Source organism: Triticum urartu, chromosome 3 (genome assembly GCF_003073215.2).
Source record: "Triticum urartu cultivar G1812 chromosome 3, Tu2.1, whole genome shotgun sequence".
NCBI classification, from domain to species: Eukaryota; Viridiplantae; Streptophyta; class Magnoliopsida; order Poales; family Poaceae; genus Triticum; species Triticum urartu.
The window spans coordinates 537,833,556-537,859,034 of record NC_053024.1 but is presented as its reverse complement, the minus strand read 5'-3'; the positions used below and the strand labels follow the sequence as shown (position 1 = coordinate 537,859,034).

The window sequence follows — 25,479 nt, the reverse complement described above, 5'->3', positions numbered from 1 at the left end:
GACGACGAACAACATTCGGTCACCAAATCGCATAAATCATATAATATTAAATCGTCATCGAACGTTAAGCATGCGGACCCTACGGGTTCAAGAACTATGTAGACATGACCGAGACACCTCTCCGGTCAATAACCAATAGCGGAACCTGGATGCTCATATTGGCTCCTACATATTCTACGAAGATCTTTATCAGTCGAACCGTTTTGACAACATACATTATTCCCTTTGTCCATCGGTATGTTACTTGTCCAAGATTCGATCGTCGGTATCCACATACCTAGTTCAATCTCATTACCGGCAAGTCTCTTTACTCGTTCCGCAATACATCATCCTATAACTAACTCATTAGTCACTTTGCTTGCAAGGCTTCTTATGATGTACATTACCGAGAGGGCCCAGAGATACCTCTCCAATACTCGGAGTGACAAATCCTAATCTCGATCTATGCCAACCCAACAAACACCTTTGGAGATACCTGTAGAGCATCTTTATGATCACCTAGTTACATTGTGATGTTTGATAGCACACAAGGCATTCCTCCAGTATCCTGGAGTTGTATAATCTCATAGTCAAAGGAATATCACTGGTACTCGTCGGTGCTATATAAACGGTTTTTAACCCCTTTCCGTGATGGCATTTGGAACGGTCGCCTAGTGAGTGACGATGATAGGGGGTCCTTCCCACACGACCCACAAACTGTCGGGGATATGCCCTCCTGGCACACATGCTCAGCAAAATGAGGTCGTGTGCGACCAGCGAGCGCTCAAATACGGAAATACGTACAGTAGAGCTAAAAATACAACTATACAGGTGAAATTGTTTCCGGTCGCAAGTACATCCCACACAGTCAGTCCCCACTAAACGTTTTTGTTCGTATGTACATCCCACACAGTCGCTCCAAGGAAAACGTTTTCGTTCACAGGTGCATCACACACAATTTTCCTGTTAAATCATTTGTGATAGCGTTGCCATTGCACATGATATTAACAATTTTATTATTTGCGTTATTGAATGCATCACACATGGTCCATAGAAGAAACTGTGTGGCAAAGGTTGTCCATCACACACAGTTTTTATGTGGTAAACGTTTGCGCAAGCTGGCCTAACGCAAACAGTTTTCAAGAGAAAGTCGTGTGTGATTGTTCATTGATCCAACACGGTTTATTCCTAGAAACTGTGTGCATTGCATGAGGTCATTACCCCCGTATTTTTTTCAATAACCGTTTGCAATAGCAAAACCCAATTAGCAGGCTAATTGCCCTATTATTAATAATCCATTTATTGATCTAATCGACATTCATAATAAGCACATAATATATTTCATTTCTGTATTAAGGAAGCAAAATTTCATAATTGAACTACATCAGAGTATAACATGATATAGCTTCAGCACTCAGCTACCCCATTACACAACTACACCAGCACCAAGTTTCACATGCAACATGTAGAACCTTTCGAAATTAGCATCATAGACGGTATATAGACAGATGCATCTCATCTGGAAAACTGCTGAAGCGGAAGGCGAATATTGATCCTTCATTCATGTTGAAGGTCTTTGCAACTTTAGGCTAGTGCCTGTGGATGATTGACCGTCTGTCCTTCGTCCTCTTCAGAAACACTTCAATATTGAACCGTGGGTGTTGTATGAAAACCTTCCTCGCCTCCTGACCATAGAGGTGGTTTGAGAGGTAATCATCAGTGAACTGCTTTGGAAAGGCCTGAAAACAAGGATGCGCATAAATATCTTCTCTATATTGGAAATGGGGCAAAGGAATAAAAAATGCAAGTTATAATAGTTAGTACCATCTTGTAGTGAACTGATGTCTTCTTCATTGTGTAGACAAAGATCCTGTTGTTTTTTGTCGCTAATTTCATTATCCTAACAATCTTTCTGAGTTTCTTGACTTGATTGATATTCATGGACAACTCATTTCCCCATAAGCAAAAAGGGTCGAACAGTGGGTCAAAACCTGTAACAGCGGGACCTACATGTGCAAGACCAAATTGTTAAAACCCTAAATATTAGAATGTTCCTGCAATTGCACAATAATGTGCTATTAGACAACGGACCATGCATGTGCAGTTAACTAAACACCACAAAAAATGAACCAAACGTTAACTGAGCACCACATTGCACAATATAACATACTCCTAATAGAAGATCATACAGTTAACCAAACCAAGCATGCTTGACAACTTGGAAATATAGCAATTGTATTTGTTTCTCGTGTATTTAGTACAACCAAATTCGATTTATTTCTCATATGGTATACAATAACAAAATGTAGCCACAACAATTGAACATCGCATTGCAGAATTGAACCATGCAGTTAAGTAAACACCACAACAAATGAACCAAATGTTAACTGAGCACCACATTGCACAATATAACATACTCCTAATAGAAGATCAGACAGTTAACCAAACCAAGCATGCTTAACAACTTGGAAATATAGCAATTGTATTTTTTTTCATGTATTTAGTATAGCCAAATTTGATTTATTTCTCACATGGTATACAATAACAGAATGCAGCCACAACAATTGAACATCGCATTGCAGAATTGAACCAAACAGTTAACTAAACACCACAACAAATGAACCAAACGTTAACTAAGCACCACATTGCACAATATAACATACTCCTAAGAGAAGATCAGATAGTTAGCCAAACCAAGCATGCTTGATAACTTGGAAAATTGCACCCTAAAGAATTGAACATCACATTTGCTGAATTGAACCAAACAATTAATTGAACACCACATTGCACAACATATAGAACATATACTCTAGAGCAGAAGATTGCATGGTAAAAGTAGATAGCACAATTCACTAGAATTTGTTAAGCAAAGGCAGTAGCTAGCAAACTGAACATGGGTCCTTATAGTGAGCTAATAAGACAAGCTACTCCTCATTGTCGGAGTATCGATGACTATTGGCTCCTTGGACATGGAAGAGGGCGAGGCCTCCGCTTCATGGGTGCCCTCTTTGTAGTGGTAAGTTACCTGAGCCGCTCCGAGCACCAAGCTGCTGGCTCTCGAGATGAGGTAAGCACGTGCACGCTGAGAAAACACCTCGTAGTCTTCGTCGAAAGCACTAACAGTGGCCTCGAGAAAACGCCACGAACTGTCGTTTAAAGCAGCCAACCGCGTCGTGGCATCGGCACGTGAGGCGTTGACGGTGTCGTCGATGGCGAGGTGCGCCTCCAAGATCTGGGGGTCGGCACGAATGGCAGCCATCGCGACCTCATCCGCGCGTGCAGGCGCGATTTGCTTCTCCGCTGCCAAATGCTCCTTGAGATCTTGGCTATACTGCGTGCACCATGGCTTAGGGCGGCGCTTATTTGGTGGAGGGGTCGGTGATTTGGGTGGAAGGTGTCGCGCTCGCGCCGGCGGTCGGGGCATGTGGGATGTAGAAGGAGGAGGAGGATGGGGGTAGGGTGTGGATTACCTGCCTGGATAGGCGAGGTCGAGCAGCGCGAAGGAGGGTCGCCGGCGAGGAGGCGGCGCTGCAAGCAAGGAGTGAAGGTTCCAACTTGGGAAGGAAGGTGGAAACAGGGGAAATGTGGTTTTTGGTAAGGGGAGGGGCGGGGAGGTAGGTATTTCCGCGGAAGCCAAAAATTTGGAATCGCTTCAGCGAAAAAACTGGTGCACAAAGTGTCATCAGACATGGTCCCTTATTCAGAGCGGGCTATGGAGTGTAGCTGTCGCACCTTCTCACGTAAGCCGTATGCGTACTATAATCCGACGGTGCTCCAAGATATTTTGTGTTGCATCTCACACGGTTGGTGATAATAAACTGTGTGGGATCTACTTGATTTTTCGTCTTGATTTGTATTACATAATGGGGTCACAGCGGCAATGGATGGTGTTTGAATTGCTAGACCTTTTATCTGCAGTGAACATGCAACTATACGTGTGTCGTAAAAAAATAGAATTATTTAGGGTTCGTTTGGAAATTTATACATTAAATTGGTTTTCTAGCCATTTCAGGTGCAAAATTCAAAATTAAAGCACATAAACATGGTCCAGTGCACCAACATGGGTTGTAAAATCATATATGTGTCCATGGGTTTATGCTTATATCCCATGCAAGAAATGGGGATGAATTTTGAACAACACGGCACCGTGGCTCTCCAGCAAATGTTGAGGTACTTGCTTTTGTAATTCTAGTAAATCCAAAACCCGTCTGAAATTCATGAACCTTGGCATGCTATGATTGAATGGCATCACCATGCCGGGGTAAAAAATATAGTACCATTTGGGGCAGGTTGTGGTATAAGCTTCTCACAAACCAGAGCTTCTCACAAGAATGCCGCATGATTCCGTTAGGGAAATGTGTCACCTCTGTGGACAAAACGATATTCGCCGCCTCTTCTTCATTTCATTTTTTTTCCTTGGTGTCAACATAGAACAACAGGAGTTTCGTGTTAAATTTTGGATTTTTTTCGGGGATCGTTTGGACATTTTCTATTAATTAATTGAGTTTTCTAGGCATTTATGTGCATAAGCCAAATTGAACTACATGCACGTGCTCTGTCCATAAAAATGGGTTGCAAAATCAAATGTTTGTCCTTGGTTGCAAGATTAGGTCACATGCAAGAAATGAGAACGAATGTCAAACACCTTGACACTGTCGCTCGGCCGCAACATTGAGATACATGGTTTTAAAATTCTAGTAAATCGAAAAATTATCTAAAATTCATGAAACTTCACATGATATGATGGAACGGCAGCGACATGCCGTGGTAAAAATATCGTCCCATTTGGGGCAGGTGTGGGTATAAGCTTCTCGCAAACCAGAGCTTCTCTCACAACACGCCTGATGGTTTCAGTAGGCTACGTGCCACCTTGGGGGACGAAACGATATCTATTGCCTCTTATTGCTTTCAAAAAAATTCTCGTGTCAACATATAACAACAGGAGTGTCGTGTTAAATTTTGGATTTTTTGGGGATCGTTTGGACATTTTTATACGTTAATTGAGTTTTCTAGGCATTTATGTGCATAATTCAAAATTGAACTACATGCACGTGCGTCGTCCATAAAAACGGGTTGCAAAATCAAATGTTTGTCCTTGATTTCATGCTTAGGTCCCATGCAAGAAATGGGAATGAATGTCAAACACCCTGCCACGGTCACTCGGCCGCAAACATTGAGATACCTTATTTTTAAATTCTAGTAAATCCAAAGCTCGTATGAAATGCATGAAACTTAGCATGCTATCATGCAGCGGCATTAACATGCCATGTTAATTTTTTTGTCCCATTAGGGGCAGGTTTGGGGATATGCTTCTCACAAACCAGAGCTTCTCACAACAAGCCTGATGGTTTTGGTAGGGAACGTCCCACCTTTGGGGATGAAATGATATCCATTGCCTCTTATTGCTTTCAATTTTTTCCCGTGTTAACATAGAACAACAGGAGTGTTGTGTCAATTTTTGGGATTTTTCGGGGTTCGTTTGGACATTTTATGCATTAATTGAGTTTTCAATGCATTTATGTGCATAATTCAAATTTTAACTACATGCACATGCTCTAATGCATATAAATTGGTTGAAAAATCAAATGTTTGTCCTTGGTTGCATGCTTAGGTCCCATGCAAGAAATGGGAATGAATGTCAAACACCTTGCCATGGTCACTTGGCTGCAAACATTAAGATACCTGGTTTTTAAATTCTAATAAATCCAAAGCTCGTCTGAAATTCATGAAACTTGGCATGCTATCATGGAGCGGCATCAACATACCGTGATAAATATTTTGTCCCATTTGGGGCAGATTTGGGGATATGCTTCTCACAAACTAGAGCTTCTCACAACAAGCCTGATGGTTTAGGTAGGGAACGTCCCACCTTTGGGGACGAAACGATATCCATTGCCTCTTATTGCTTTCAAAAATTTTCTCGTGTCAACATAAAACAACAGGAGTGTTGTGTTAATTTTTGGGATTTTTCGGGGTTCGTTTGGATATTTTTATGCATTAATTGAGTTTTCAATGCATTTATGTGCATAATTCAAATTTGAACTACATGCACATGCTCTAATGCATATAAATTGGTTGAAAATCAAATCTGTGTCCTTGGGTGCATGCTTAGGTCCCATGCATGAAATGGGAATGAATTTCAAACACCAGGGCACCGTTGATTGCCGGCAAAACATTGAGATACTTTGTTTTTCAATTCTAGTAAATCCAAAACTCGTGTGAAATTCATGAAGCTTGGCATGCTATCATGGAATGGCACCTGACAAGCTATGGTATTTTTCGTGTCCATTCTGAGAGAAGGCGCACTCGAATAACAGCCAACAAAGGCATTTTGAAAAAATAGTTGCCACTTTAATATCTCAAACGTTTGTATAATTCAAATCGTGTGCGTTCTATTAACCATTCACGTGACGCCACGTTTCTTCGTTTTGATGGCTATAGGAGGTGCCGTGCGGACAACTGCTTGACGTTGACTGAACAGGATGCGTGCGAGCGGAGTCCGGTGCGTTGGCTGACTAAGAGGCGTGCAAGCTGTCCTCCAATGCGTAGGCTCACCGGGAAGCGTGCGAATTGTCTGATGCACAGGCTCACTGGGAAACGAGCCCTTTGACTTCCATGGTCGTCCGCCTTCCTCTCCATTAATGGCGCCCAAGCCGCTGTTTAATACGGGCGGCCTTACTGTTCGCCTCCCATTCCCCTCCCTCCCGCAGACCTCCACCAACGCAATGGCGCAGAATGATCATCTGCCACTAGTCTTCAAGTTTGGTGAAGTCGACTCCGAGCCAGAGGAGATAGAAATTAAGGAGGAATGGGGCCTCATGGACATGGCCCATAACCAGCTAGGCGCGGCGGTTGCTGCCCTGCTCCCGTCCCAGCTACCATCCCCGCGCCCGCGCCAGCGACCATCCCCGTAGCATTGACGGGCTAGTCGCCGAGCACTATCGCAGAGCTAGAAGCCGCGGGCGTTAGCGATGTCTCCGCGGACCCGCGCGAGCTCGTGTACATGTCAGCGCCAGTGCCCGGGCCCGTGCGCGCCCCTCCACCCACCATGGCGTCGGCCCCCGTGCGTTTGGCTGCACCAGCCGCGCCCATGCCCCTGCCCGTGCGCGCCCATCCACCCACCACGGCACCGGTCCCCGTGCGTTTGGCTGCACCCGCCGCTCCCGTGCCCATGCGCGCGCCCCCCTCGGCGGCATGGGACGCTGCCATCGACCGCTATCTCTCAGCGGCGCCAGTTGTCGTCCTCCCACACCCCGCCCGTCGATCGCGCGACGACATGATGTTTGATTTACAAGTGAAGAACATTTTGTGCTGCCTTGAAGACTTCAACAATGGCGTCCCAGATGACGACAACGACAATGATGGCGCGGCACGCCGCCTCCGCCGCCGCCGGAAATACTTTTTTGGGGTTTAATACTGTATCTTGAATTCTCGATCATATGAATATAAATTAACAGTGTGACTGAATGAAAGATATGATTTAAACGAACTTGCATTTTCTCCCTTAATGTACAGACTTATCAAACAATTTTCTTTTGGAAAAAATGTCAATGGTTTTTAAATATAAAACACTCATCGCAAGCGTTTTAGTTAGAACACCCGTATGCAAACCGATAACTTCCCCAGGAAGCCAAGGGAAAATGTGCCGAGCAGGATTTCTGCAGCTCTTGATCGCAAACGTTTTAGATAGAACACCTGTATGCAAAGTGAGAGCTATGGTCGTCCCTCGCAGTGCAGATTTGTGCATCCCTTCAACGCAAACGGTTGTTTTGGATGACCCGTGTGCAACCATGTAGAAACAATTGGGAAAGATTTTCATCTCTCATTTTGGGTATGTTGCCATTTGTCAAACTGGAGAGATTGACATTTGTTTATCTAGTAACATTGCCATTTTTCAACCTTGTAACACTGTGATTTGTCAAAATATGCAGCTAAAAATCACTAGCACTATCTAATTTTTGCAACTAAAATCACTAGCACTATTCATATGGACACCACTAGCAGGCGTGAGTTGATGGATGCATATGCAAATGTACCATTGATTACATACAACCAGTCATCAACCCACAACGAAAACGAGTATACACGTTGGACTATAGATCATTTCCAACAAAACATTCTAGTAAAGTAAAGTTTTTCTCACACAAAAAATAATAAAGCGACGAAATGAACTTCAACTCAACCACTCGTCGACATTGGAAATGCTTTCTTTGAACCAGAAGTGATTCTCTAGGAAGGGCCAGCTATTGTCAATCTCAAGACCACTGCAAGACTTGTCATCCAAGCTGAAGCGGCCTATGTCAGGACCCATATTGTGATGGTAGGGAAGCATAGCAATGTTTGAGGTATAGATACAGTTGCTTCTCATAAATGGTAGTAACGTTGTGTCAACAGCAGCTGGATCGCCTTTCACCATCATTGGATAGTTTTGTCCAAGGAAGAGCGAGTTTCCTCAAAGACTTTCAATACTGAACCATGGATAAGGTGTTAGCACTAGTACACTAGTATCCATCCCGAATACCCTGCAACAGATGTTGGAATAGGTCCGGAGAGTGCGACCATGCGAGACAACACCTCTTCCTTAGTAACATCAGCAGTGCCTTGTATACAGACAAGAAGAGGTGATCCGTCGGAATAAGTTGCCAGGCGCCACTGAGTATATGGGTCCTCATCCTCATGCTTGTGATCATCAGCATCGTCATCTCCCCCTTGGTTATAGAAGTTTCAAGTATAGGTGGTGGAATGTTCACAAGACCTTGGAAACACAAGAAGGTTAATTAGTAAAGGGAAACTAGCTAACCCGCATGCATGTGGGTGAAACAATTATAATTACGATGGAAGACAGACATACCGAAAGCATCAGGATTCCATGCAAAAACAATGCCATGAGTGGTGGCAGCAAACACAAGACCCTCGTATTGAATTGCATCACAGTACTCATCCGTGTATAGAAATTGATTTTTGAGCAATATCCATCGAGGCGTGGAAGTAAGGACAGCAACAAGCTTGTCGAAGATAGCAACAACTTCATAGCTTGTGTAATCCCAAGAGCGGTTGGGAACTCGACAAATTGTTATCTTCCATAGATGACAGTCACTGTGATCGTATTTGAACTCACGTAGAATACCGGTGTACTCAACCTCTGGGCAGTCTGAGGTTTTTGGAATTGGAACCCGGTGACGAGTGTACACATTCACAAGTTCCCACTCGCAGTTGTACCCAATATAAACAACCCAATCTCCATTTGCGCCTGCCCAAGCCTTGCCCTCAAGCGATGGCATCTTAACTTCACACGTATCATTATCAAGCGGCATCAACTTGCACAAGGCGAGGCTTCCATCGTCCGCGCGCAAGTCAGCAGGGTCACGACGAAGAAGATAGGGGAGATAAACCGCTCCTGGACCCTTGCATTGGGTTCCTTGTAATGATGTTATTAGTTGAGTCGAGAATGGTCTTGAACGAACCTACCATGCTAGCCGAGGTGATGACGTCGCACCGATCAATGAGTTCCTCCACCGCGTCATCTTTCAGATCGGGGCAAGAATAACAGGGTCGTTTCCGGCCTGTTCCCTCCATGGAGAAGATGATCGAACAATGGCAGAAGGAAGGGTGAAGGCAAATGGAGGGAGGAAGAGCGTGCGACAGCAGTTCCTAATCGAGAGGGAAAGACGAAGAGGCGGTGGACGGTTGCCACGGTACAAGAAGAGGCCAGCGGGGAGCGAACGGTTGCCACAGAGGTCACACACTGACAACAAGGCCGAGTGAACCGCATGCCGTATATCGCACACACCTTGATTTGGCTGACTGTTTCTTTTCTATTGCCTAATCACAAACAGTTCATCCGAGTGAACCGTATGTTGTACATCGCACACACCTTCATCTGGCTGCCCGTTTCTTTTGTGTTGCCTAATCACAAACAGTTCATCCGAGTGAATCGTATGCTGTATTTCGCACACACCTTCCTCTGGCAGCCCGTTTATTTTGTTCCTCCTCATCGCAAACAGTTAATTGAACTGAACCATATGCCCTGCATTGCACACGCAACTAAAATCATAATCATGGTTAATGCATCCGTCATTGCAAACGTTTTGCACCTTTTTTGACGGTTTTTTACACCACCGTTTGCGATTATTGCTGAGGGAGTCCTGGATTAGGGGGTCTCCGGACAGCCGGACTATATCCTTTGGCCGGACTGTTGGACTATGAAGATACAAGATTGAAGAATTCGTCCCGTGTCCGGATGGGACTCTACTTAGCGTGGAAGGCAAGCTAGGCAATACAGATATGTATATCTCCTCCTTTGTAACCGACCTTGTGTAACCCTAGCCCCCTCCGGTGTCTATATAAACTGGAGGGTTTTAGTCCGTAGGACAACATACAATCATACCATAGGCTAGCTTCTAGGGTTTAGCCTCTCTGATCTCGTGGTAGATCTACTCTTGTAATACTCATATCATCAAGAACAATCAAGCAGGACGTAGAGTTTTACCTCTATCAAGAGGGCCCGAACCTGGGTAAACATCGTGTCCCCTGCCTCCTGTTACCATCCGCCTTAGACGCACAGTTCGAGACCCCCTACCGGAGATCCACCGGTTTTGACACCGACATTGGTGCTTTCATTGAGAGTTCCACTCTGTCATCACCATAAGGCTTGATAGCCCCTTCGATCATCGCTAGCGATGCAGTCCAAGGTGAGGCTTTCCTCCCCGGACAGATCTTCGTATTCGGTGGCTTTGCACTATGGGCCAATTCGCTTAGCCATCTGGAGCAGATTGAGAGCTATGCCCCTGGCCATCAGGTCAGATTTGGATAATTGAACTACACGGCCTATATCCGCGGAGACTTGATCTTCGATGGATTCGATCCCATGCCGGACGCGCCGCGCAGTCGCAACGAGCATGATGTAACTCTATCGTCGGACAGTGTTCGGGAGATCGCATCCGCAGCTGCTCTGGCCTTTAACCCGGAGCAAGTCGCGCCATATGAGAGCGGAGGATGGACCCCGCCTTGGAGGTTGCACTCTCAGTGGCGATAGAGCCGGATACTGACTTCACCCCTTACGAGAGTCGTGTTGCTAAACCACTGGATTCACCTCCAGCCACGGACTCCGAGCCGCTCACACCCGTGCCCGTCGAATCCGACTGGGCGCCGATCATGGAGTCCACCTCCGCGGATATCTTTCAGCACTCACCCTTCGGAGATGTGCTAAACTCATTAAGGTCTCTCTCCCTGTCAGGAGAACCTTGGAAGAACTATGTCCGGCTAGAATGGGATGCGGACGACGAAGAAATTCGATGCCCACCCACCACCCACTTAGTAGCCACTGTCGACAACTTAACCGACATGCTCGACTTTGGCTCCGAAGACTTCAACAGTATGGACGACGAAGCCGGAGACGAACCGGAACCACCGCCCACAGGGCGCTGGACCGCTACTTCAGCACATGACGTATACATGGTGGACACCCCCAACGAAGCCAATGGTGATGAGAAAGCGGAGGATCACCCCTCCAAGAAGCAACCCAAGCGCCGACGTCGGCGGCGCCGCTCTAAGTCCCGCCATAGCAAAAAAGACGACAACTGCACCACCCCGGTGGTAGAACGCGATCAAGATGCAAACTGCACACATAGTACGGATCCGACGTCTGAACACGATGACGTCAAAGATACGCCTCATCAATCCCCGACTAGGGAAGAAAACAGTCCGGACGAAGATGCACCCATCATCCCGGAAACACACTTGAAGCAAGAGAACCTCCGCAGAAGGCTTATTACCACAGTGAGAAGCCTGAAGAAACAGAAGCAAAGGCTCAAGGTCGCACAAAATACGCTCAACAGCAAGTGGAACAAAGTAACAAAGTATGGTGGAAGTTACCATCCAAATAGCTATCCAAAGCGCAAGCTATTACCGGAATTCAACGATGAGGCCTTCGAGCCCATACAACTGAAGAGTGATACGGCCAACAGGCCGGATCCACCACCCTGTGAACGCGATAGAACAGCTAACAAAGTCACGCATAAGTAAACACACGATCTACGTGAGAACTTGCGTCAAAAATCCGGCGTGACCAGATCTATCTATGGATCTAGGAAGCACGCTACGGTACACAACCAACACCGAATACTACAACCGTCCGAACACCATGGCGCATCCCAATACAGGGATGCCACACATCCTTTATGTTTCACTGATGAGGTGCCAGATCACGAATTCCCAGAGGGATTCAAACCGGTGAACATAGAGGCGTACGACAGAACCACATACCCTGGAGTCTGGATAGAGGACTTCATCCTCCACATCCATATGGCTCGTGGAGACGATCTACACGCCATTAAATACTTTCCCCTCAAGCTTAAAGGGCCAGCTAGGCACTGGCTGAAAAGCCTCCCCGAAAACTCAATTAGAAGTTGGGAGGAGCTCGAGGACGCTTTCCGGGCCAATTTTCAAGGGACTTATGTCCGACCTCCGGATGCAGACGATTTAAGTCATGTAATACAACAGTCCGGAGAGTCCGCCCGAAAGCTTTGGAACAGGTTCCTCACCAAGAAGAACCAAATTGTCGACTGTCCGGACGCCGAAGCCTTAGCGGCTTTCAAACACAGCGTCCGAGACGAATGGCTCGCCAGACACCTTGGTCAAGAAAAACCAAGAACAATGGCAGCCCTAACAAGCCTCATGACCCACTTTTGCGCGCGTGAGGACAGCTGGTTGGCCCGTAGCAGCACCAGCGACCCAAGCATATCCGAAGTCAGGGATGGCAATGGTAAACCACGACGCAACAAAAACAAGTGTCGAAATAAAGAAGGTAGCCCAGATAACACGGCGGTAAATGCCGGATTCAGGGGCTCTCGACCAGGTCAGCGGAAAAAGCCTTTCAAAGGCAGCAGAGAAGGACAATCTGGCCTAAACAAAATTCTTGACAAACTCTGTCAGATTCACGGCACCCCAGACAAACCTGCAAATCATATCCACAGAGAATTTTGCGTCTTCAAGCAGGCCGGCAAGCTAAATGCCGAACACAAAGGGGAAGAGACACCAAGCGAAGACGAGGATGAACCTTGCCAGCAAAGCGCCGGAGGACAGAAAAAGTTCCCACCAAAGGTTAAAACAGTAAACGTGATCCATGTGACAAAGGGGAGAAGCAATCACGCACCCCGATGCACACGCGCCATAAAGCCCGTCACCCCCAGGCTCAACCCCTGGTTGGCCTGCCCGATCACTTTTGATCGTAGGGATCACAATACAAATATCCGGCGCAAAGGACTGGCAGCCTTGGTGTTAGACCCAATAATAAACGGGTACCATTTCACAAGGGTCCTAATGGACGGCGGCAGTGATCTAAATCTGATATATCAGGACACAGTCCGCAAAATGGGGATAGACCCAACACAAATAAGCCACAGTAATACTACCTTCAAGGGAGTAATACCAGGGCAAGAGGCCTGCTGTACGGGCTCTCTACCACCAGAGGTGGTATTCGGTTCTCCCGATAACTTCCGAAGCGAAACGTTAACTTTTCACATCGCTCCATTCCGAAGTGATTATCAAGCACTGCTCGGAAGAGCGGCTTTCGCTCGTTTTAACGCAATACCGCATTATGCTTTTCTCAAGATCAAGATGCCCGGTGCGCGAGGCGTCATCACAGTTAGCGGAAATGCCAACCGTTCTTTACGTACGGAAGAGGACGTGGCGGCTCTAACAGTCGCACACTAGACGGCCTCAACAACCAGAAAAGATGGCAGGTCGTCAAGACCACTGACACGGTTAGACGAGTCCGGCGTTCCATCGTGCATGCATGAGATTGGTTTTCGAACCCTCATAAAACAATACCAGGGGCTTCCCACGTGTATTTAAGGCCAGCTCGGCTCAACCAGGCCTCTCTGGAATTTTGATAATTTATTCTTCTTTTTGGCACGGCAACTTTCACCTAAGTTCTTTCCTTTTGCAGGTGACAATCGTGCTATACCCGTCCAGGACATGGCACAACGGAGACACAGGCGCAAACATGCAACAGGGACCCGCCCAAAGGTTTCTTTTTATATTAAGGCCCTGTGTAAACCTTTTTTACTGTCTCTTGTTGCTAACATCCTCCGGATACTCAACACAGCCGAGAAGGATGCCGGCGTTATTGGCATGTGGCCATGCCAGGATTTTGCACGTACCTGGACACATGGGGTTTCTTATAAAGGACATTGTTTAGCCCGGTATATGTTATAAAGACCAAACACCTTAGGGAGTGTTCGGTGTCGCGAGTTTGGACCTATATGCATCAACTCCGAATCATGTCTTTGGTCAAATGTTGGGTTTGCCCAGCTCCCACGTTTTGGTACCTTACGTTCCGTTATATCGGCTAAGGTAGCACTGGGAGAACTACTACGATTGTGCCCTGGTTCATCTGGATGATCACCTCAGTAGAGAAAGCCGAAAACTGACTGTCATGATATAGCAAGAGACTGGTCAACCACTCGATGACTAATCGGAATCTTCGGGATTCCTCCGCATTAACGAAGGGCCGTTCCCTGGTCATGTACGTACGCGCCCCGTATTCGGACGAGCGCAGAACTACCAGGGGCTATATAGTAGCCCCACTGTCAAACTCCTATGGCTAAGTGAAAGTGTTAAAGCAATATAGTCTGATTGCCTCGTTCGCTACGCTATCACCTCCTTAACGGACCAAGACGTTGGATCAAGTGTGGATATGCATCTTTTGCGAACACCCCCGCATTATATGCATGGGGGCGGAAGCCGACGAGTGCAAACTTTCAGGTTATATACATATATACATAAACGGCCGCACAGGAGGCATCATAGTACTTTCGGGCAAAAGTATAAATACAGCCTTGATTAATTCAGAAAAACATTGTTTGCACAATGGGACTACATGTCACTAGAAAATAATATTCTTCGAGCACTGAGCCTCTATCGAACGAGCGCCTTCAAGGACTTCTTCAAAGTAGTGCTCGGCAGCCAATCGACCTATGGCCGAACCCTCTGCCGCAACAGTAGTGGCATCCATCTCCGCCCAGTATGTTTTGACACGGTTAAGGGCCATCCGCGAGCATTCTATGCACGTCGATCTCTTTACAGCATCGATGCGTGGCACAACATCAAGGAATTGTTGCACTAAGCTAAAGTAGCTATTCGGTCTTGGCCCCCCCGGCCACAGATGATCCACAATGGACCTCATGGTAAGTCCGGACAACCTATGGAGCTCGGCCCAGCCGGTCAATCGCTCATTTAGCAGCAGCGGACAGACTGGAGCGTGAAACTGTGACCAAAACAGCTTTTCCACTTCGGGACCTTTCTGATCCTTGAAGTACACGGCCGCATCAGCAGCACTTGCAGCCAAATCCATATACGCGTCCGCAGAACTCCATAGCCGGTCCAGAGGAGCATACTTCAAATCTCCGAACTTAGTCCGCAATAAGAAGGGCTTCCCAGACACGATATATGCAGCTTGATTCAGCTCCTCCTTCGTCGCTCTAATTTTGGAGCGGGCTTCCTTGGCAGCCACCCGGGCCTTCTCCAGGTTCGTCGCCTTCGCCCGGTTTTCTTCTTCAAGAAGCTGGTAACGGTCAGAGCATCTTTTAACTCTACAGCCATCTTGGCTATTTTTTCCTTGCTCTCGCAATGCGCGGCATGTTCGGCCCTTAACTCTTCGGCCGCCTTTAAAGCGGCCGCAATGCTACTCCTTGCTTGCTCCTTGGCTCGGGCAAGCTCCGCTCGAAGGGTCTCCACGGTGGCATCTTCATCTGCAGTCACAACATATTAAAGATACTGGCATCATGCTGCTCTTATTATGTGACAATCACTAGAAAAATCACTCACCCTGAGCCTCGTCAAGCCGCTTGTTGACAAGCACGATGTCGGCATCTGCCGCATCCAGTTGTCGCCTTAGTTTGGTAAACCCATCAGTCCGGCTAGCCACCGGAGCTTCAACCACCTGCACATAAAGGTGGACTGGTTATTACCTGGGACTATGATCCTCTATTTGCCGCCGTTCTCGACGACAACCAGAGTCTCAGGGGCTACTATCATCATGGGCATACCTAATGTATGCGGTACTGTTTAAAGCATACATTATTTCACATACCTCAAAGCCTTTCAGCAGACTCATAAAAGCTTCATGCAACCCGCTTTCAGCGGATGAGATCCTCTCAATTACCGTACCCATTAGCATACGATGCACTTCCGAGATGGCAGCTTGCCTCAGAAGATCCTTCAGCGCGTCCGACCACGCGCTATACGGACCCTTGCTGTCACTCTCCTTATGAGCCGGATACCGGGGATTCCGGGTAGCTAAAGGGTTATCCTCTGGCCCTAGTGGATCCAGAGATACCCTTCGCGACGACACTTCAAGGCCGCCCGCTTCTTGAGTTGGGGAGTCCGGGGGAGGCGTTTCGCTCTCCATCATCTCCGGAAGAAGATCCCCCGAAGATGAACTCTGTCGAGAAGGGCTGCTATCTGGACTATAATTTATAAGCATCGGTTATTGTCTTCGGAAGTAAGGTAGGATATCTTCACTATTAAGTACTTTTTGATTACTTACAGCTCGGTAGAGGGCTGATCCCCGCGCAGACATTGTGCGGCAAGAATACCCTCCGAGGCAGGACCCTCTGGCTGAGATTTCTTCTCCCGTTTGGAAACCTTAGTTTCCAGATCTTCAGTGGTAGTGCTCTTCCTTCCCCGGGGAGAAAGAATGTCAGATTCTTCCCCTGTGTTATCCTCCCTCGCGGAGGCGCTCATTCCCTCGGTTGGAATAGGTAGCGAAGGAGGCACGCTTTCGCCCTCTTTACTCCCCCCTTCATCTTCCTTTGAGGGCACTAGACAATACCGGATCTTTTCCAGCACCGGATTGTCCAGGCCCTTAGGAAGGGGGCCGAACACCGGATCATCTTCGCCTTTGTTATCTAGTCCTGGTCAAAGAACGATTCTTCAGAATGATGTCATGATAAATAAAAGGACAGTGTGTTCGTCCATGGGATTACTTACTTGGGCAGCGGGGCAGTTGCAGCTTAGGCCCACGTCCTCGGTGGTGTTCGGACACTCTATTTTGGGTCCGAAGAACGATTTGTACATCTCTTCTTGCGTCATGCCGAGGAAATGCTGAATAATGCGCGGTCCTTCTGGATTGAATTCCCACATACGGAGGGGTCGGCGTTTGCAAGGCTGGACTCGATGAACCAGCATAAATTGCATTACCATAACCAGACTAAGGTCTCCCTCGAAGAGATCTCGGATATGGCTCTGCAGTACTGGCACGTCCTTGGCCGGACCCCAGCTCAGCCCCCTGCTGATCCATGACATCAGTTGTGGTGGGGGGCCCGAGCGAAAGGTGGGGTCAGCTACCCATTTGGCACTTCGGGGGGCTGTAATGTAAAACCACTCCCGCTGCCACAATACGGACACCTCTGGAAAGGAACCCTTTGGCCGCTTATTAAAGCACCTCCGCACGCTGCGTACTGCCCCTCGACCATCTTCGGCTTAACATCGAAGGTCTTGAGCCACAGGCCGAAGTGAGGGGCAATGCGGAGGAAGGCCTGACATACGACAATGAATGATGAGATGTGAAGAAGGGAATCTGGGGCCAGATCATGAAAATTCAGCCCGTAATAGTACATAAGACCCCTAACAAATGGATCCAGAGCGAGTCCTAGACCTCGGAGGAAGTGGGAGACGAACACGACGCTTTCATTGGGTTCGGGAGTAGGGACGATCTGCCCTCGGGCGGGTAGCCTATGCGAAATTTCGGTGGTCAGATATCTGGCCTCCCTCAACCTTTCGATGTCCTCCATGATGGAGGAACGCATCCACTGGCCTTGAAGGCTGGATCCGGACATGATTGAAGGTCCGAAGCACCTGACCTAAGCTTTGGGTGTTAGAACTCGAGGCGGGGGAAGGATTCGATTGAGCGCAGGGGGGAAAGAAAAAGCCTTGTCCCTTTATAAAGGGGTTGAATATCATGCGTCCTCCTCGTGGCCGTTTGAGACTTACCTAAGATCTAGGAGTCATACCAACAGGCACGATTGGGTTACCCACGTTTGTATTGATGAGATCCCGTGATAAGGGGAACACGATCTCCGCTTGGACAAGACGTGTCAAGAAACCGCCTCACATTATGTGCGGGGCTGGTTAAAGAACGGTTCGAATAATGACCGGGCCGTGGCATGATGTCATGCTATCAAAACGTGTCAGCAGATTAGATTTGTGGAAATATTATTCTCTCTACGGTGGTATGTGGAACTTATTTTGCAGGGTCGGACACTATCCTTGTATTCAAAATCTTCTATGGTGTATTCAGAGGAGGAACCCGCCTTGCAATGCCGAAGACAATACTACGCGTCGGACTCATCGTCATTGAAGCCTGGTTCAGGGGCTACTGAGGGAGTCCTGGATTAGGGGGTCTCCGGACAGCCGGATTATATCTTTTGGTCGGACTGTTGGACTATAAAGATACAAGATTGAAGACTTCGTCCCGTGTCCGGATGGGACTCTACTTGGCGTGGAAGGCAAGCTAGGCAATACGGATATGTATATCTCCTCCTTTGTAACCAACCTTGTGTAACCCTAGCCCCCTCCGGTGTCTATATAAACCGGAGGGTTTTAGTCCGTAGGACAACATACAATCATACCATAGGCTAGCTTCTAGGGTTTAGCCTCTCTGATCTCGTGGTAGATCTACACTTGTAATACTCATATCATCAAGAACAATCAAGCAGGACGTACGGTTTTACCTCTATGAAGAGGGCCCGAACCTGGGTAAACATTGTGTCCCCTGCCTCCTGTTACCATCCACCTTAGACGCATAGTTCGGGACCCCCTACCCGAGATCCGCCGGTTTTGACACCGACAATTGCATCACACACAGTTTCGTCGAAGGGTATCTGATCGTAGTGTCGCGTTAGCAGCATCTTGCAATAGTGTATGTATATGACATGAAGAAAGCAATAGCAATAAAACTGAATGATTAATATGCTAAGCTAACGGATGGGTCTTGTCCATCACATCATTGTTCTAATGATGTGATACCGTTATCAAATGACAACTCATGTCCATGGTTAGGAAACCTTAACCATCTTTGATTAACAAGCTAGTCAAGTAGAGGCTCACTAGGGACACAGTGTTTGTCTATGTATTCACACATGTATTTAGGTTTCCGATCAATACAATTCTAGCATGAATAATAAACATTTATCATGAATAAGTAAATATAAAACAATAACTTTATTGTTGCCTCTAGGGCATATTTCCTTCAGTCTCCCACTTGCGCCAGAGTCAATAATCTAGTTCACATCGCCATGTGAATAACACCCATAGTTCACATCGCCATGTGATTTGTGACCAACACCCAAAGGGTTCACTAGAGTCAATAATATGCTTCACATCGGCATGTGATTAGGACCCAAGAGTAATGAGGTGTGATCATGTTTTTCTTGTGAGAGAAGTTTAGTCATCGGGTCTGTCATATTCAGATCTGTATGTATTTTGCAAATTTATATGTCTACAATGCTCTGCATGGAGCTACTCTAGCTAATTGCTCCCACTTTCAATATGTATCCAGATTGAGACTCAGAGTCATCTGAATCGGTGTCAAAGCTTGCATCGACAGAACCCTTTACGACGAACTCTTTATCACCTCCATAACCGAGAAACATTTCCTCGGTCCTCTTAGGTAACTAAGGACAATTTTGACTACTGTCCAATGATCTACTCCTGGATCACTATTGTACCCCCTTGACAAACTCATGGGAAGGTACACAATAGGTCTGGTACACATCATGGCATACTTTATAGAACCTATGACTGAGGCATAGGGAGTGACTTTCATTCTCTCTCTGTATTCTGCCGTGGTCGGGTTTGAGTCTTACTCACCTTCATACCTTGTCACACATGCAAGAACCCTTTCTTTGACCGATCCAATTTTAACTTCTTCAAAACTTTATCAAGGTATGTGCTTTGTGAAAGTCCTATTAAGCGTCTTGATCTATCTCTATAGATCTTGATGCCCAATATATAAGCAGCTTCACCGAGGTATTTCATTGAAAAACTCTTATTCAAGTATCCTTTTATGCTATCCAGAAATTCTACATCATTTCCAATCAACAATATGTCATCCACATATAATATTAGAAATGCTATAGAGCTCCCACTCACTTTCTTGTAAATATAGGCTTCTCCGAAAGTCTGTATAAAACCATATGCTTTGGTCACCTCATCAAAGCGTATATTCCAACTCTGAGATGCTTGCACCAGTCCATAGATGGATTGCAAGATCTTGCACACTTTTTTAGCACCTTTAGGATGGACAAAACCTTCTGGTTACATCATATACAACTCTTCTTTAAGGAATCCAGTAAGGAATGCAGTTTTGATGTCCATTTGCCAGATTTCATAATCATAAAATGCGGCAATTTATAACATGATTTGGACAGACTTAAGCATTGCTACGGGTGAGAAAGTCTCTTCGTAGTCAACTCTTGAACTTGTCGAAAACTTTTGTGACAAGTCGAGCTTTGTAGACAGCAACATTACCATCAGCGTCAGTCTTCTTCTTGAAGATCCATTTATTCTCTATGGCTCGCCGATCATCGGGCAAGTCCACCAAAGTCCACACTTTGTTCTCATACGTGGATCCTATATCGGATTTCATGGCCTCAAGCCATTTATCGAAATCTAGGCTCATTATAGCTTCTTCATAGTTCGTAGGTTTGTCATGGTCTAGTAACATGACTTCCAGAATAGGATTACTGTACCACTCTGGTGCGGAACATGCTCTGTTTGACCTACGAGGTCTAGTAGTAACTTGGTCTGAAGTTTCATGATCATTATCATTAGCTTCCTCTCTAGTTGGTGTAGGCATCATGGGAATGGATTTCTCTGATGAGCTACTTTCCAATTCGAGAGAAGGTACAATTACCTCATCAAGTTCTACTTTCCTCCCACTCACTTCTTTCGAGAGAAACTCCTTCTCTAGAAATGTTCCATTCTTGGCAACAAAGATCTTGACTTCGGAACTGTGGTAGAAGGTGTACCCTACAGTTTCTTTTGGGTATCCTATGAAGAAGCACTTCTCCAATTTGGGTTTGAGCTTATCAGGCTGAAGCTTTTTCACATAAGCATTGCAACCCAAAACTTTAAGAAATGACAGCTTAGGTTTCTTGCCAAACCACAGTTCATATGGTGTCATCTCAACGGATTTAGATGGTGCCCTATTTAACGTGAATGCGGTTGTGTCTAATGCATAATCCCAAAACGATATTGGCAAATCGATAAGAGACATCATAGAACACACCATCTTTACCTACTAATAAACCACCGATTGCTTCTAATGTAAATAATAATCCAATTCTTTTGCAATTGGATACCCAAATTTAGCATACTGCACATTCATCTCTCTTATCGTCAGTGTTTGATTATGCAAAAATAGGTTCAGCATGTAAAATCAAGGCAGCTTCTCTGCACACAATTTCTTGGGAAGAGACAACAAACCTTTGCATCATTCAAATGTCATAGGTGACTTGTTTTAGTTTGGGATCTTGAAAGAATCAAACCAACATACCTTTCCCGGCAACAGTCAGCAGTGCTAAGCATGTGCCGCTGGAGCCCGACCAATTTCCCTTGATCCCATCTATTGTCTCATATCCACGGCGACAAAGTGAAAAAGGTTTCAGCGGACTTAGTCGGGCATCCACGATCAGGTTTTAGAGGGAGAAGACTCACCGCCTGTTGGCAAGGTCGGGACCGTGGTCGTCCGTCTCTGCTTTGCCGGCCGATAAGATCATTGATATTGACCAGCCAGCTGAGTACTCATCACCTTGCTCTGCTGAATCACCTTGAGGCTATCGTTGGTGCTCCGTGAGGTCTGCGGCCAGGCTCTAAAGTCCTTGATTTGCTGTTCGGTTCACCACAGTGACCAGCGAACAGTGTCAGGAGAAAAATGTCGCTTTACGATCAAGACGGTAGAATAAATCAAGATTATTTCCAAATAAAACGAACAAGAAACTTCATGCATCTACGTGAACAAAATTATAATCAGCAGGGAACATAATTATATTTGACAGAAGCCTCAAACTCGATTGAAATCACAACCGGTACAATTTTCTAAGTTTGGTCTTCACAACTATACAAAAGAAGAAGAATAAATGTATACCATCATTTCAAATCCAAGATAATATTATCAAGGTTAAGAAAAATCGAATCACAACACAGTCCACTGCAATGAATTCTCAAAATATCTTGGAATTACTCTGCTTCGCGTTATTTAGTATGCTTGTTCTCCTTCCCACAGAGTGTCCGTTGATTCAGCTAGTTGGTGATTGTTTTTAGTCCATAGTAGCAAATTTGTTGCACATGCTGCATGCATGTAAAAAAACAATGCACGGTGCTATTTTTTTGTCTGTGAATCGTGTGCACAGCCCACGACAACATAACTGAAGACATACTAAATGCTTTCTAGTTAACTCTTCAAATGACTAATCAATATAGTAAGTCCTCACTGCATCTCTAGGTAGGAACCGAATATCCCGGTCTGTTTTCTCTACCAGTTCAGATCTCACAAAAGTAGGGAGTACGAAAAATATAGCAGAAGGGATAACCTGAAGTAGTTATTATGAACCAAGCATCATATATATCAGCTGCCCATTAATGGGTAGTTCGTGCAATGTGCACAATTTCTATTCAAGTAATAAAAGTGATGGAAGACCTCAAGTACGTTCAACCCAGATTACTTACACATGCAATGCACTTGCCATCAATCGGGCTTAAAATTTGTTCACGGGAGACGGAGATATCGGGTTAGAACTTCCCTTGTTTTTACATTGATTTTAGGGTGGGTGCAGTAGTAGGGCTCTCTTGAATCTAGATGATGTGCAGGTTAGGTGTGGCTGTGAAGGAGATCTGTGAGTTCTTAATATAATCATGAAAAATAGGAAGCTCTTAATATAATCATGAAAAATAGGATGCTCTAGTTCACAAGAAATCAAATTGGCTCTTATAAGCCGATCGATCGGCAAAATCAAAATAGCTGTTAAATTAACAACAAAATTGAAGGTCATGGCTTTGTTGGAGCAAAGATCTAATCTCCACGTCTTGAATATGTGGGAACCAGATTAGGATGACAATGTCCTACAAATTCAATACTTCATTTTTTTGTGATCAATGCAAATGTCTTCTATGGGCTTCTGGCTACTTGTTGGCAGCAATAGTAGGTTGGTGAGCAACTGAGCCTGCTTCCTTGTTTAGATATTCAGACCAGCACATGGAAAGGCTGAACAAGTATACTTATATAATACTAACAACCTGTCAGTACCAGGGTAATATTTGTTGGTGAAGATGCCTGAAAACCAAAGTTGTGAGTCTAGCTTGTTTCCTCTTGCATCATCTGTGTGGAGGTCATGGCGTTCCATACAGCGAAACAGGGCTAAACTCCACACCTTCAACCAACCAGAGAGAGCTAGTTAGGAAAGGTGGTTATAATGGCGTACTGGAAGCTCAACTCTTCTTTGTCTACACTAATGTACTATTTAACTACTTGGGCCCAGATGCATACAAAAATTGAAGATGAAAGGTTAGGTAGATGCAAATGAGGTTACAGTACATTAGGAAAATTCACTGCTACAACGGACCTGCTATTTTGAAACTTATGTTTGGGACTGTATATGCCAATATCTTCATATCATGTGCAGCAGCCTCTTCAAATTGCTAGTCTCGTTGACATGATTTGTGAAAGAGTCCTACAGGCACAAATTATTGATGCAGTAATAAGCTAATCAAGTTTTGTCCAGCCCGTGGCTGCGTCGACGTTGCCGCTGCTATTGCCGGCTTCCGAAGTATAGCAAAAGAATCTGCGTCATGTAAGTTGCAACTCGCACAATCTCGTCAGGAGGCTTGGGAGTAGCATCGTGAACGACAGTGCGATGACAGTTTGCCTGATGGATAACCTCAGGGTGCAGCCAAGGTGCTTGTGACGCGCTCCATCTCCTACTCATCAAAATCGCCGCGCTGCTCCTACGCCGACTGAGCGGAGGCAGAGGGAGAGGAGGAACACGTCAACGAGCAGCAAGAAATTGTAATCGAAGCAGGCCGAATTGGCGGAGGGAGGCGGGCGGGTGCAGATCTCGCGCCCGGCGGCTCACCTTGTCCTGCGCTGCCGCCGCCTCGTCGTCGTCGAGGAAGGCGAGCGGGGTGTCCGGGCTATCGGCCGCGGGCTTCTTGGCCGGCAGAGCCGCTAGGGCCTTCCTCGGCCGGCGCCGGCTCCACGAGGGGATCTCCGGCCGCGCCCACGATGGACGACAGGTCCGCGAGAATGGCTGCCACCTCCAGCTCACGCTCGCCGAACTCCTCCTCCCGCGTGGGTCCGCTCCCAGCCAACGCGGCCGCCTTGGATCTCACCGAGCGAGCGAGGGATTGAGTAGGAGACATCATAGAACACACCATATCTGATAAAGTACGGTTACGACATTCAGATATACTATTACGCTGTGGTGTTTCAGGTGGCGTGAGTTGTGAAACTATTCCACATTGTTTTAAATGAAGGCCAAACTCGTAACTCAAATATTCTCCTCCGCAATCAGATCATAGAAACTTTATTTTCTAATTACGATGATTCTCCACTTCACTCTGAAAGTCTTCGAACTTTTCAAATGTTTTAGACTTGTGTTTCATTAAGTAGATATACCCATATCTACTCAAATCATCTGTGAAGGTCAGAAAATAACGATACTCGCCGCGTGCCTTAACACTCATCGGACCGCATACATCGGTATGCATTATTTTCAATAAGTCATTGGCTCGCTCCATTGTTTCGGAGAACGGAGTTTTAGTCATCTTGCCCATGAGGCATGGCTCGCAAGTATCAAATGATTCATAATCAAGTGATTCCAAAAGTCCATCTGCATGGAGTTTCTTCATGAGCTTTACACCAATATGACCTAAACGGCAGTGCCACAAGTATGTTGCACTATCATTATCAACTTTGCATCTTTTGGCATCAATATTATGAATATGTGTATTACTACAATCGAGATTCAATAAACCATTAACATTGGGTGTATGACCATAGAAGGTTTTATTCATGTAAACAGAATAACAATTATTCTCTAACTTAAATGAATAACTGTATTGCAATAAACATGATCTAATCATATTCATGCTCAACACAAACACCAAATAACAATTTATTTAGTTTCAACACTAATCCCGAAGGTAGAGGGAGTGTGCGATGGTGATCATATCAATTTTGGAATCATTTCTAACACACATCGTCACCTCGCTTTTAACTAGTCTGTGCAACTCCTATTTCGAATTACTAATCTTAGCAATTAGACCGGTATCAAATACCCAGGGATTACTTCGAACACTAGTATAGTACACATCAATAACATGTATATCAAATATACATATCTCACTTTGCCATCCTTCTTATCCGCCAAGTATTTGGGGTAGTTCCGCTTCTAATGACCATTTCCTTTGCAGTAGAAGCACTCGGTTTCAGGCTTAGGT

At 45.8% G+C, this 25,479-nt stretch overlaps 1 long non-coding RNA gene across 3 annotated transcripts; it reads right to left on the bottom strand.

Moving 5' to 3' along the window:
* Positions 1-1,928: 1,928 nt before the first annotated feature.
* Positions 1,929-24,401, bottom strand: LOC125544839. Of its 3 annotated transcripts, XR_007299728.1 has the most exons (6): positions 24,114-24,401; positions 23,604-23,994; positions 23,288-23,411; positions 21,700-21,871; positions 21,539-21,607; positions 1,929-1,985 (listed from the first exon to the last, which is right to left on the bottom strand). It is a non-coding gene; the product is annotated as an uncharacterized LOC125544839 (long non-coding RNA). The 3 variants fall into 3 exon arrangements; XR_007299727.1 differs by lacking the exon at positions 1,929-1,985 and having other exon boundaries at positions 21,417-21,607; positions 23,278-23,411; XR_007299726.1 differs by lacking the exon at positions 1,929-1,985 and having other exon boundaries at positions 21,417-21,607.
* Between the last annotated feature and the right edge of the window lie 1,078 nt (positions 24,402-25,479).